This window comes from Cricetulus griseus (genome assembly GCF_003668045.3).
Source record: "Cricetulus griseus strain 17A/GY chromosome 1 unlocalized genomic scaffold, alternate assembly CriGri-PICRH-1.0 chr1_0, whole genome shotgun sequence".
NCBI lineage: Eukaryota > Metazoa > Chordata > Mammalia > Rodentia > Cricetidae > Cricetulus > Cricetulus griseus.
The window spans coordinates 61,320,396-61,330,804 of NW_023276806.1; positions in this window are offsets into that span (position 1 = coordinate 61,320,396).

Below are 10,409 nucleotides of genomic sequence, written 5' to 3' on the forward strand. Positions count from 1 at the left end.
TCAGTGGATAAGAACGCTTGTGATATACAAGTGTGAAGGCCCAAATTCAGATCTTCTAACAAGCCCTAGTCCCTGGGGCACCTATAACCCTAACCCTCTAGCAGGCTGAAGAAGGAGGGTCACTGGGCTTTGCTGGATGCCATCCTCACCGCAAAGGTGAATTTCAGGTTCAGGGAGAGACCCTGTCTCAAAGGGATACATCAGAAAGTAATGGAGGAGAACACCCAGCATTTCTTCTACCCTCCGCACATAGACATACAGCCCCAGACACACACATGCACATACACCACGCTCACACACAAAGAATAAGTAAGTAGCCGGGCGGTGGTGGCGCACGCCTTCAATCCCAGCACTCGGGAGGCAGAGGCAAGAGGATCTCTGTGATTTCGAGACCAGCCTGGTCTACAAGAGCTAGTTCCAGGACAGCCTCTAAAGCCACAGAGAAACCCTGTCTCGAAAAACCAAAAAATTAAAAAAAAATAATAAAATAAATAAAGAATAAGTAAGTAAGTAGAGATTAAATACACTGATGCTATTTCATGACTTCACATAACCTTCTGGGTCAGCCTTTTTTAAGTTTGTAGCCCAGGCTGGCTTCAGACTCAGGGCAATCCTCCTGCCTCAGCCTCTTGAGTGCTGGGATTATAGGTGTGAGGTCCACATCTGGATTGGGTCAGTTGAGAAGATACCATGGATCTTCTGGGTTAAGTAGTCCCAGCTGATTCCTAAGGCTGGATACATGAGAACCAAGTAGCAGATGAGCTGTCCTGGGGCTGGAGCTCAGCTGGAGAATGCCAGGCTTAGGACTCTACAGGGTAGCTGCTGGGGAATACCAGTGTTAATTCAGGGATGTAGACCCTACACAGAAAAAAAGAACGTGACAACTTCTGTTCTTCCTGGCTTCAGGGAAATTCATGACACGCGTAAATGTGCCTTCCCTCCATGTTCCTGCCTCTGTGGGGACATATTATAATGCCAAAGCAGAGCCCTCAGGCTCATATAGGAAAAAGTACTTTAGGGATTTTTGCTCTGAATTCTGTGCCTTAAAAGATACTCTTTCTCTGTCAGATGTGTATTTACCTTTTTTTTTTTTTTTTTCAGACAGGATCTCACTTTGTAGCTCTGGCTGGCCTCAACCTTATAGAGACCTGCCTCTGCCTCCAGAATGCTGGGAGTAAAGGCGCCTGGCAACAGATAGTTTTATATCCCTTTGCTGGGTGCATATTAGTAGTGTACATGTATGTAAATACATAATGGATCTTTCCCAGTTTTCTCTTTGAGGTTCAGCTCTAAATTATCTGGGATAACCTGGAAGCTTATTAATTGCATAGATAGGGCTTCTTTGAATCTCCTTCACCCAAGGGGTGCAGGGAGTGGGGGAAACATTGAATAAGGAGAAATATGGGAGTGGAGGCTCACGGGGAAGCAAGTGCAGACACCATGGTCAGTGCACAGGGACAAAGATCAAAGTGAGCTGCTCTCCACTGCCTTTTCCTGCTGTTGACGCTGCCGGAGAAGCCCTCAGAGCCGGGTATGGTGGCACACAGTCCCAGCACCAGGAGGCAGAGGCAATGGATCTCTGTGAGTTCCAGGCCAGCCTCGGCTATACAGTTAGACCCTGTCTCAAAAGAAAAGCCCTTATGCTTGTGGACAGGAAAGAGCCCAGGTGAGGGACAGTCCTTCTGGACTCCACTGCCCCAGCTCATGATCTCACCATGTGAGAAATAACTCATTCTGAGGAAGCTTGCGTGGCTGTCTCCTAACACCAGTCACCTCAGATATTCAGATATTCCAGGGCTAGAAGAGTTGAGATACGCAGTGAACTCTTGTCTGAGGTCTAACAGTGATCAGGAGTCACTTTTTGCCCCAATTTACTAGAGACTGGCTTACCGTTCTCTACTCACAAAGTTTCTGTCAGGGCCACCAGAGTGCACTTTAAGCTTTTACCTCCTTTTTTGTGTTTCGTTTTACTTCTTTGAGACAGGGTCTTACTCTAGCCCAGACTGACCTGGAACTTGCTGTGTAACCCAGGCTAGCCTCAGACTCACAGCTGTCTTTATACCATGGTCTCCCATGTCTTGGGATTACAGACATGAGTCACCATGCCAGACTGGCGCTAGCTCCATTTTATGTGGTGCCTCCACCCCTTTCAGAGTTCATACTCTATTTCCTGTCACTTTACTTAACAGGAGACCAAAAGCAAGGACATGCGTTAGAATTAATAGCTTTGTGCCTCTGGTGCTGTCCATTTAAAGGTTTTAACCTCTCTAGGGCTAGGGGGAAGAAGATATTCCTAAACTCTGTAGTAGTAATTTGGCTTGTCAGTAGCAGGAAATTGTGATCTCCGTGTCTTCCCTGCCCCTACCCCACTACTACTGTCTCTGCCGTCCCACGGCTCTCGTCTTCGGAAGGCTTGGCCAGCACTGGAACATAATTAGTCGGTCATCTCTAACTGTGGGACTCCTTGTCTTGCTCTCCTTCCCAACCACATATTTTGTTCTGAGATGATTTGTTTCGGGGAATTAACTAGGTCATACTCTCTATCTATGTTCCCACTTGGTTTCTGAAGTCTTGCAATGTCAACTGTTACAGTAGCAACTCCACTCCCTGGCCTTGCCCAATGTGTCTTTCTGCCAAGGCCATGTAGAGGTGGGTGCCCAAGAAACTTCACAGTGTCCTCTTGTTTTTCAGATTGTCTGACAGCTTTATTTACAGTAAAATTTTAGGAAAACTTAAATAAAATATTCTTTTTATTTAGGGTAAAATAGTTCCATTGTGATGAGCAAGCTTGTGTGTACATGTGTGTGAATGAGCCATTTATGTACATATACCAATACAGATCTATATTATATATACACAGTTTTGTACTATCATTTAAAATAAAGACATTTCTTAATAAAATGTTAGTGTTGTTGAAGTCTTACCACTTTGGCAAAGAATGTTTCTACTGTCTAACGGTGTTACATTGAACCAGTCACACTAAGGCTAAGGCCCCAGGGCCTTAGCTCTTACTTCAGTTTCTTTCATTTCACTTACTTTATTTTGAGACAGGGTTTCTCTGTGTAGCCCTGGCTGTCCTGGAACTCCCTCTAGGGACCACAGAAATCCATCTGTGCTGGGATTAAAGGTGTGAGCCACCGCTGCCCCATCACTCAGTTTCTTTCATGTGTAAGGAATAAGAGGCTGAAGGGAGCTGGGTGAGAAAGGCAAGAGGGTCCAGGCGGTGGCGGTGGCAGTGGCAGTGGCGGTGGCACATGCCTTTGATCCCAGGATTCAGAAGCAAGCAAGATCTGTATGAGTTTGTGATCAGCCTGGTCTACAGAGTGACTTCCAGGACAGCCAGAGCTGTTACACAAAGGAACGCTGTCTCGAAAAAGAAAAAAAAGAAAAGAAAAGGCAGAGGGTATGCTGAACAGTATTGCTAGCATCTTGGGACGATCGACTGAGCCCCCTTGCAAAAGAGCATTCCAGCTGATCTTATTGACCGTTTATGTCTCCTGCACAGAGGGACAAAGAGGGGCCCAGGGATCTCACCTGATGTCCATGGCTCCTTACCACCTCCTCATATGGCCTTAACTGCATGGCCTGGGGAGGGACCTGCTGGATAAGGGCTTTTCAGGTGCAGCCTGCTGTGGGGGAAGAGCTCCCATACCCTTTTCAGTAATCCCTTGTCTATGTTCTGTAAGGAAGCCCAGGAAGCTCATTGGTTCTTCAGAGTGAACTGCGGTGGAATCCTGCCTCAGTTTGTCTGTTTGTTATGGGAACCTTAGGAAGAAGGATAGACACTATTTATGTCTCCCTCTGGGAAGGAATTTTAGCAATACCCACATAGAGGCAACTCACATCTGTAATCCCAGCACTCCTACCAGGAGATAGAAAGTGGAGCCAGGAGCGTCCCAGAAAGCTTGAGGGCCTCCTCCTGGCACACACAGGGACAAACAAACCTATACTTGAGCTATGGCACACATATGCTCATACTCACATGCAAACACAAGTACAGTCTACAAAAGGGTTAATTTTTATTTTATGTGCAGTGATGGTGCACACTTTTAACCCCAGCACTCAGGAACCAGGGGCAGGTGGATCACTAAGTTTGAGACCAGTCTGGTTTACATAGCAAGTTCCAGGCCAGCCAGGGCTGTCACACAGAAGAACACTGCCTGCTCTTGCCGAGGACCTGGTCTTGATTCCTAGCACCCACTTTGGGTAGCTCAGAACCACCTGTAAGGACGTCAGTCTCTTCTGGCACTCACACGCACATGCACATACATATAGATACACATGAATAAGAATAAAAATAAAACTTAAAAAGATAACTTTTAAAAATGATTAATCCTAAACTCAGCAGTGGTAGCATACACCTTTAATCCCAGCACTCGGGAGGCAGAGGCAGGTGGATCTCTGTGAGTTTGAGACCAGCCTAGTCTACAAGAGCGAGTTCCAGGATAGGCTCCAAAGCCACAGAGAAACCCTATTGTGGGGGAGGGGAGTAAAGTTTAATCTTGTTTTTGTTTGTTTGTTTTTTTGTTTTGTAAATGTGTTCGTTCTGGCTTGAGTGTGTGTCCGTGTTCCACACGAATGTACATGGAGTACCCATGAAGACCAGAAAGGGTGTTGGATCCCCTGGGAATGGAGTTACACTTGTGAGCTGCTATGGGTGCTGGGAATTTATCCCTGGTTCTCTGGAAGCACAGGCTTAACTCTTAACTGTTGAGCCATCTCAACAACACCTTAAATACAGTTTTTAGGACTAGAGAGATGGCTTAGTGGTTAGGAGCACTGACTGTTCTTCCAAAGGTCCTGAGTTCAATTCCCAGCAACTACATGGTGGCTCACAACCACCTTGAATGAGATCTTGTGCCCTCTGCTGGCCTGCAGGCAGAAGACTGTATACATAATAAAATGTTTTGGTTTTTTTTTTTTTTTTGGTTTTTCGAGACAGGGTTTCCCTGTGACTTTGGAGCCTGTCCTGGAACTAGCTCTTGTAGACCAGGCTGGTCTCGAACTCACAGAGATCCACCTGCCTCTGCCTCCCAAGTGCTGGGATTAAAGGCATGCGTGCCACCACCGCCTGGCTAAATAAAATCTTTAAAAAAAAAAAAAAATACGGTTTTTAGTTTGTTTGTTTTTTGTCTTGTTTTCCGAGACTGGGTTTCTCTGTGTAACACCCCTAGCAGTTCTAGAACTTGATCTGTGGATCAGGCTGGCCTCAAACTCACAGAGATCCACCTGCCTCTGCCTCCCAAGTGCTGGGATTAAAGGTGTGTGCACTACCACTGCCTGGCAAGATTTTTTTTTTTTTTTTAAGCAAGTTACTATAGTAAAGAAAGGTGATGTTGGAGAGAAAGCTCACCAGTATTGTGACAGCCGGTACTGACTGTCAATTTGACAGGACCTAGAATCACTTAAGACACAAGCCACTGGGCATGTCTGTGAGGGAGTTTCTGGATTGGGTTATTTGAGGTAGAAAGACCCATGCTAAATGTGGGGCATCATTCCATAGGCTGAGGTCCCAGACTGAATAAAAAGACTTGGTGGCAAGTGCTTTTACTGGCTGAGCCAACTATTTGGACAGCTTTAGGCATCTAAATTCATTTCTGATCGCCTGTAAGAAACTAGAGGTGGGGCTTGAGAGATGGCTCAGCAGTTAAGAGCATACTTACTGCTCTTGCAAAGATCCCAGGTTTGATTCCCAGCACCTACCTGGTGGCTTATAACTCCAGTTTCAGGGGCTCCAGGGTATGACACCTTCTGCCCTCTACAAGTACTAGGTATATGGTACACAGATACATGCAAGCAAAATACTCATACGTATAAAATAAAAATAAATCTTTAAAAATGTATTAAAATCCAAAATAGGGACCAGAGAGATGACTCAGTGGCTAAGAGCACTGGCTGCTCTTCCAGAGGACCCAGGTTCAAGTCCCAGCACCCATATGGAAGCTAGCAACCATCTATAACTAGTTCCAGGGGATTTGATGGTCTTTTCTGACCTCCATGGACACAAGGTACATGTGTGGTGCACTCACATACATGCACACAAAACACCAATAGATGAAACATTTTAAAGTCAGAAACAACAAAAAAGACTGAAATGAACTTACCAGTATATTCGCTCTCTTGAGGTCACCCTTGACTCCATTAATTCCTTGCTCCAAGTCACTGCTCCTCTGAAGGCAATCTCTACCTCCAGCTACCAGTCTTTCTCTTTAGCAAGGTCTTGCTATGTTGTCCCAGTTGTCCTCTGATGCAAGGCAATCTACTGCCTTCACTTCCTGAGGATTACATGCCTGTGCCACCAAACCTGGCTTTGTGTATATAAGCTCCCTCTCCCCTTTTCTGTTTTGAGACAGGGTCTCATGTTTCCTAGGCTAGCCTCAAACTCAATGCCCAGCATTATTGTGAACTTCTGATCCTCCTGACTCTACCCACATCCCTCATGGTGCTGGGATTACAACCTCTGCATGTTAACGAAGAGCTACAGATCCAATGTATAGCTTCAGGCATATAGGCAAGCACTCTGCACCTGAGCTATGCCCAGCCTGTATAACCTTAAACTTCATGGGTCAACCGTTCTAAAGGGTCACCTTCTGGGTCAAGTGGCAGTGACTCGTGCCTATCTGCCTGTTCCAGAGCTTGAGGTGGCAGCATTAAGAAGCAGCAACCCCGAGTAATAAATAGTTCAGGCCCTTGTGACTTTGCCTCCAAAGAACCCAAGGTGCTGAACAGCTTTTGAAGCGGCCCTTGATTGTGGAACCTTTTGAGTCTCAGGTCCCCAAAGCCTTAGACACCTGATGGCCTCAGCCTGCTGGGGCCCTGGTTTCCCCATAATCTCCTAGGATGCCTCTGAGAAATTAGCTCAGAGATCCCTGAGGATGAGGCTGCTGGCATATTCTGCTTTTCCTAATGACAAAGCAGGCTGATAGTGTGACTTTTTAGACTACCAACCAGCAGTGCAGACACATCCCTGGAATCCCAGCACTCAGGGAGGGGAGGCAGGAGGGTCAGAAGTTCAATGCCAGCCTGGGATACAAGAGACCCTGAAAAAACAAAACCCCACCCAGCAGATCCCTTAATTGAACTTAAAGAGGGCACGTTTGTCTATACTTCCACTTTCAGCAATAATGTCTGCAACTTATCCGTAATTTATTATCCAGTATTATAATCTGCCAGTAGAATTTTTCATGAGTAATAATGAATTGCATCTTTGGTGGTGGCCCCTGTTATTTTGGGCAAATAACCATGTCCTACAAAACACCTAATTGTGGGGCTTTGGGGAAGTGGTAAGTGAGGCTATGTTGTCCAGGCTTGCCTTGGATTCACAATGCTCCCAACTCAGACTCTGAGGGAAGTGTGGTAACATCAGAGTACCACACATCTAGCTAAACTGATTAATTTAAGCCTATATATTTACATGCTTTACAAATCCCTGTTATCATAAGTTCTTTCCATTCCTTAAAAAAGACATTGAGGGCTGGAGAGATGGCTCAACAGTTAAGAGCACTGTCAGTCAATTCCCAGCTCTCACAGGGTAGCTCATTGCGTCTAACTCCAGCTCCAGGAAATCCAGATCCACTTCTGAGTTCCCTAGGCACCAAATGCTCATGGGGTACACAGATATACATTACATGCAGACAAAAAAGTCAAAGAAATAACATTTAGCCAGTGGTGATGATACACACCTTTAATTCCAACACTCAGGAAGCAGAGGCAGGTAGATCTCTGTGAGTTTGAGGCCTGTCTGGTCTTCAGAGTGAGTTCCAGGATTCACAGGGCTACACAGAGAAATGGCAGAGGGGGAGGGGGTGGTTAAACTGCAAAGGTTTCATAGAAGGGCCCTAGGATTTGCTTACTGCAACACATTTGGTTTCGCTTGCTCTTGGTTCCCAGCTAAAAAAAGTAAACAGTCTCTTAAAAAACTGGTAAATGAAGAGTCAGGACATGAACCTGTGCTTTGCTGCTGCCTTCAAGGAAACTCAAGATTAAAGCTGGGCTGTAGCTCTGTGACAGAGCATTTATCTGCATGTGTAAGGCCCTAGGTTTGATTCTGTCATATATATATATATGGGTTTCACACCCATGCATTCAACCAACCACAAATCAAAAATATTTGGGGAAAGTTGTATGTGTACTCAATATATATATATATATATATATATATATATATATATATGAGTTTCACACCCATGCATTCAACCAACCACAAATCAAAAATATTTGGGGAAAGTTGTATGTGTACTCAACACATATGGAGATTTTTTTTCTCTTCATTATCTCCTAAATAATATGGTACAACAATTATTCACAGTGAGACTCCTATCTGCAACCCCAGCACTTGCTAGTCTAAGACAGATCAGTTCAAAGATAACATCTACCACATACTGGAGTACAACCTAGCTTCAGAATAAACACACAGAATTGCTATCATTTACCTTGTGTTAGAATAATTTAGAGAAGATCTAGAGCACACCGGAGGCTGGGCATGGGTCACATGCACATACCATGTCCTTTTACTTGAAGGACTTGAATATCTAGATTTTGTTTTTCTTTTTAAGATGTGGCGACTGTCCTAGAATCAATCCCGTACACTGTACTTCTTCTTTTTTTTTTTTTTTGAGGCAGGGTCTCACTGTATTGCCCTGGTTAGCCTGGAACTTGCTTATGTAGACCAGGCTGGACTTACACTCACAGAGCTCTACCTACCTCTGCCTCTCAAATGCTGGGTCGTCTGTTTTAATTCTTTTTTTGTTTGTTTGGTTTTGTTTTGTTTGTTTTTCGAGACAGGGTTTCTCTGTGGCTTTGGAGGCTGTCCTGGAACTAGCTCTTATTGACCAGGCTGGTCTTGAACTCACAGAGATCCACCTGCCTCTGCCTCCCAAGTGCGCCAACGCCTTGCAGTTTTAGTTCTTTATATACATATTTTTTTTTCCTTTGGGGTTGATTTCGGGTCTCTTAGCTCAGGCCAGTCTTGAACCTATTTGAGCCAATTGCAGCATATTCTCTCCATCTTTCCTTTCTGATACAACATTATAGCCCAAGCTGCTGTCCATTTCACAGCAAACCTGCCTGCCTCTGCTTCCAGAATGCAGAATTACAGGCATGCACCACCACTCTGTTGTGTGTGGTGCTTGAATTAGAAGTGAGAGTTCAGTACATGCTTGCCATGCTACCAACGGGGCTGTATCCCAAGCCTCTCATCTTTTCAGGATTTGTGCATTGAGAGAGAGATGGGGGTGGGTGGGCGTGCCAGCGGCACACATGGAGGCCTGAGAATAACTTAAGAAAGTTGGTTCTCTTTGCACTATAGGCTTCTGGCGGCCAGACTTACCAGCTAGGTACTTTACCCATATATATTGGTTTTTCGAGACAGGGTTTCTCTGTGTAGCTTTAGAACCTCGAACTCCCCGAGTGCAGGGAATAAAGGCATGCGCCACCAACGCCCGGCTCTCACCAAACCATCTTGCTCTCCCTCTTCATCTTTGGAGAAAGACTAACTAATAGCCCAGAATTCATGATTTTCATACACCATTTACAGATGTACTTTACACTAGCTATCACATTTTGAAGAGATTAATGCAACCAGGTAACGGTAACCTCTCCTTTCCTGTGCCCTAGCACTGTTTAGGATACTAGCAACAGCTCCGGTGCATCTCAGCTTAAGTAAGGTCCCCAAGGAGAAATAAGATGAACCCCTCCCCCCCAAAAAAAACCAAACACCTGATCAAACTAAAGAGATGTTAAAGTCTGGAGGACCCTTGGCCAATTAGCTTAACTGAGCTGCATCAAGAGACTTGAGAGAGACGGAGGAACCATCACTTCACGATTTGTCTTTCACAAAGCATTTGCACATTATAGTACTTGAGCCTCTCGACTCTGTTATTTCAGATGAGAAAGGAGGCTTAAGGCAGAGTTACGATCTCGAGGGTAAATGTGAAGAGGTAAACAATACACCCAGAACTATTGGCCAAATAGTTCTCAGCAGTAAGCAACCAGAGACCTGGCGGCTTATTCGGGTGCAGGGCTTGGTCGGACCTCTAGGAGGCGCCAACGGGAAGTGGCCTGGAGCTGGAGCAGGGCGGATACTGCCGCCACGCGCCTGCCAAATTCCAGATTTGCAAATCCTCCAGCGCAGCCGGCACCCGAGGGAAGCCTTAAATGTTCCTAGCGCCAGGAGGGTGGTGGGTGGGACAAGCACTCCGGTCATCCCTCCCCTTGGTACTCGGGATATCTTGCGGGTATCTGCGGCCAGCACAATGTAGCAGCAAGGAGGGGCGCACCTTAGTGTCTCTAGCCCCGGGCTAGCTTGCCGCTGGAACTGTCCCCCAGGGAGCCAACTGCTGGGCAAACCCTTTCTTCCTCCAGCAGGGCTCGTCTTCTGCCGGCTTTTATTGTTGTGTGTCGCAGGCTAC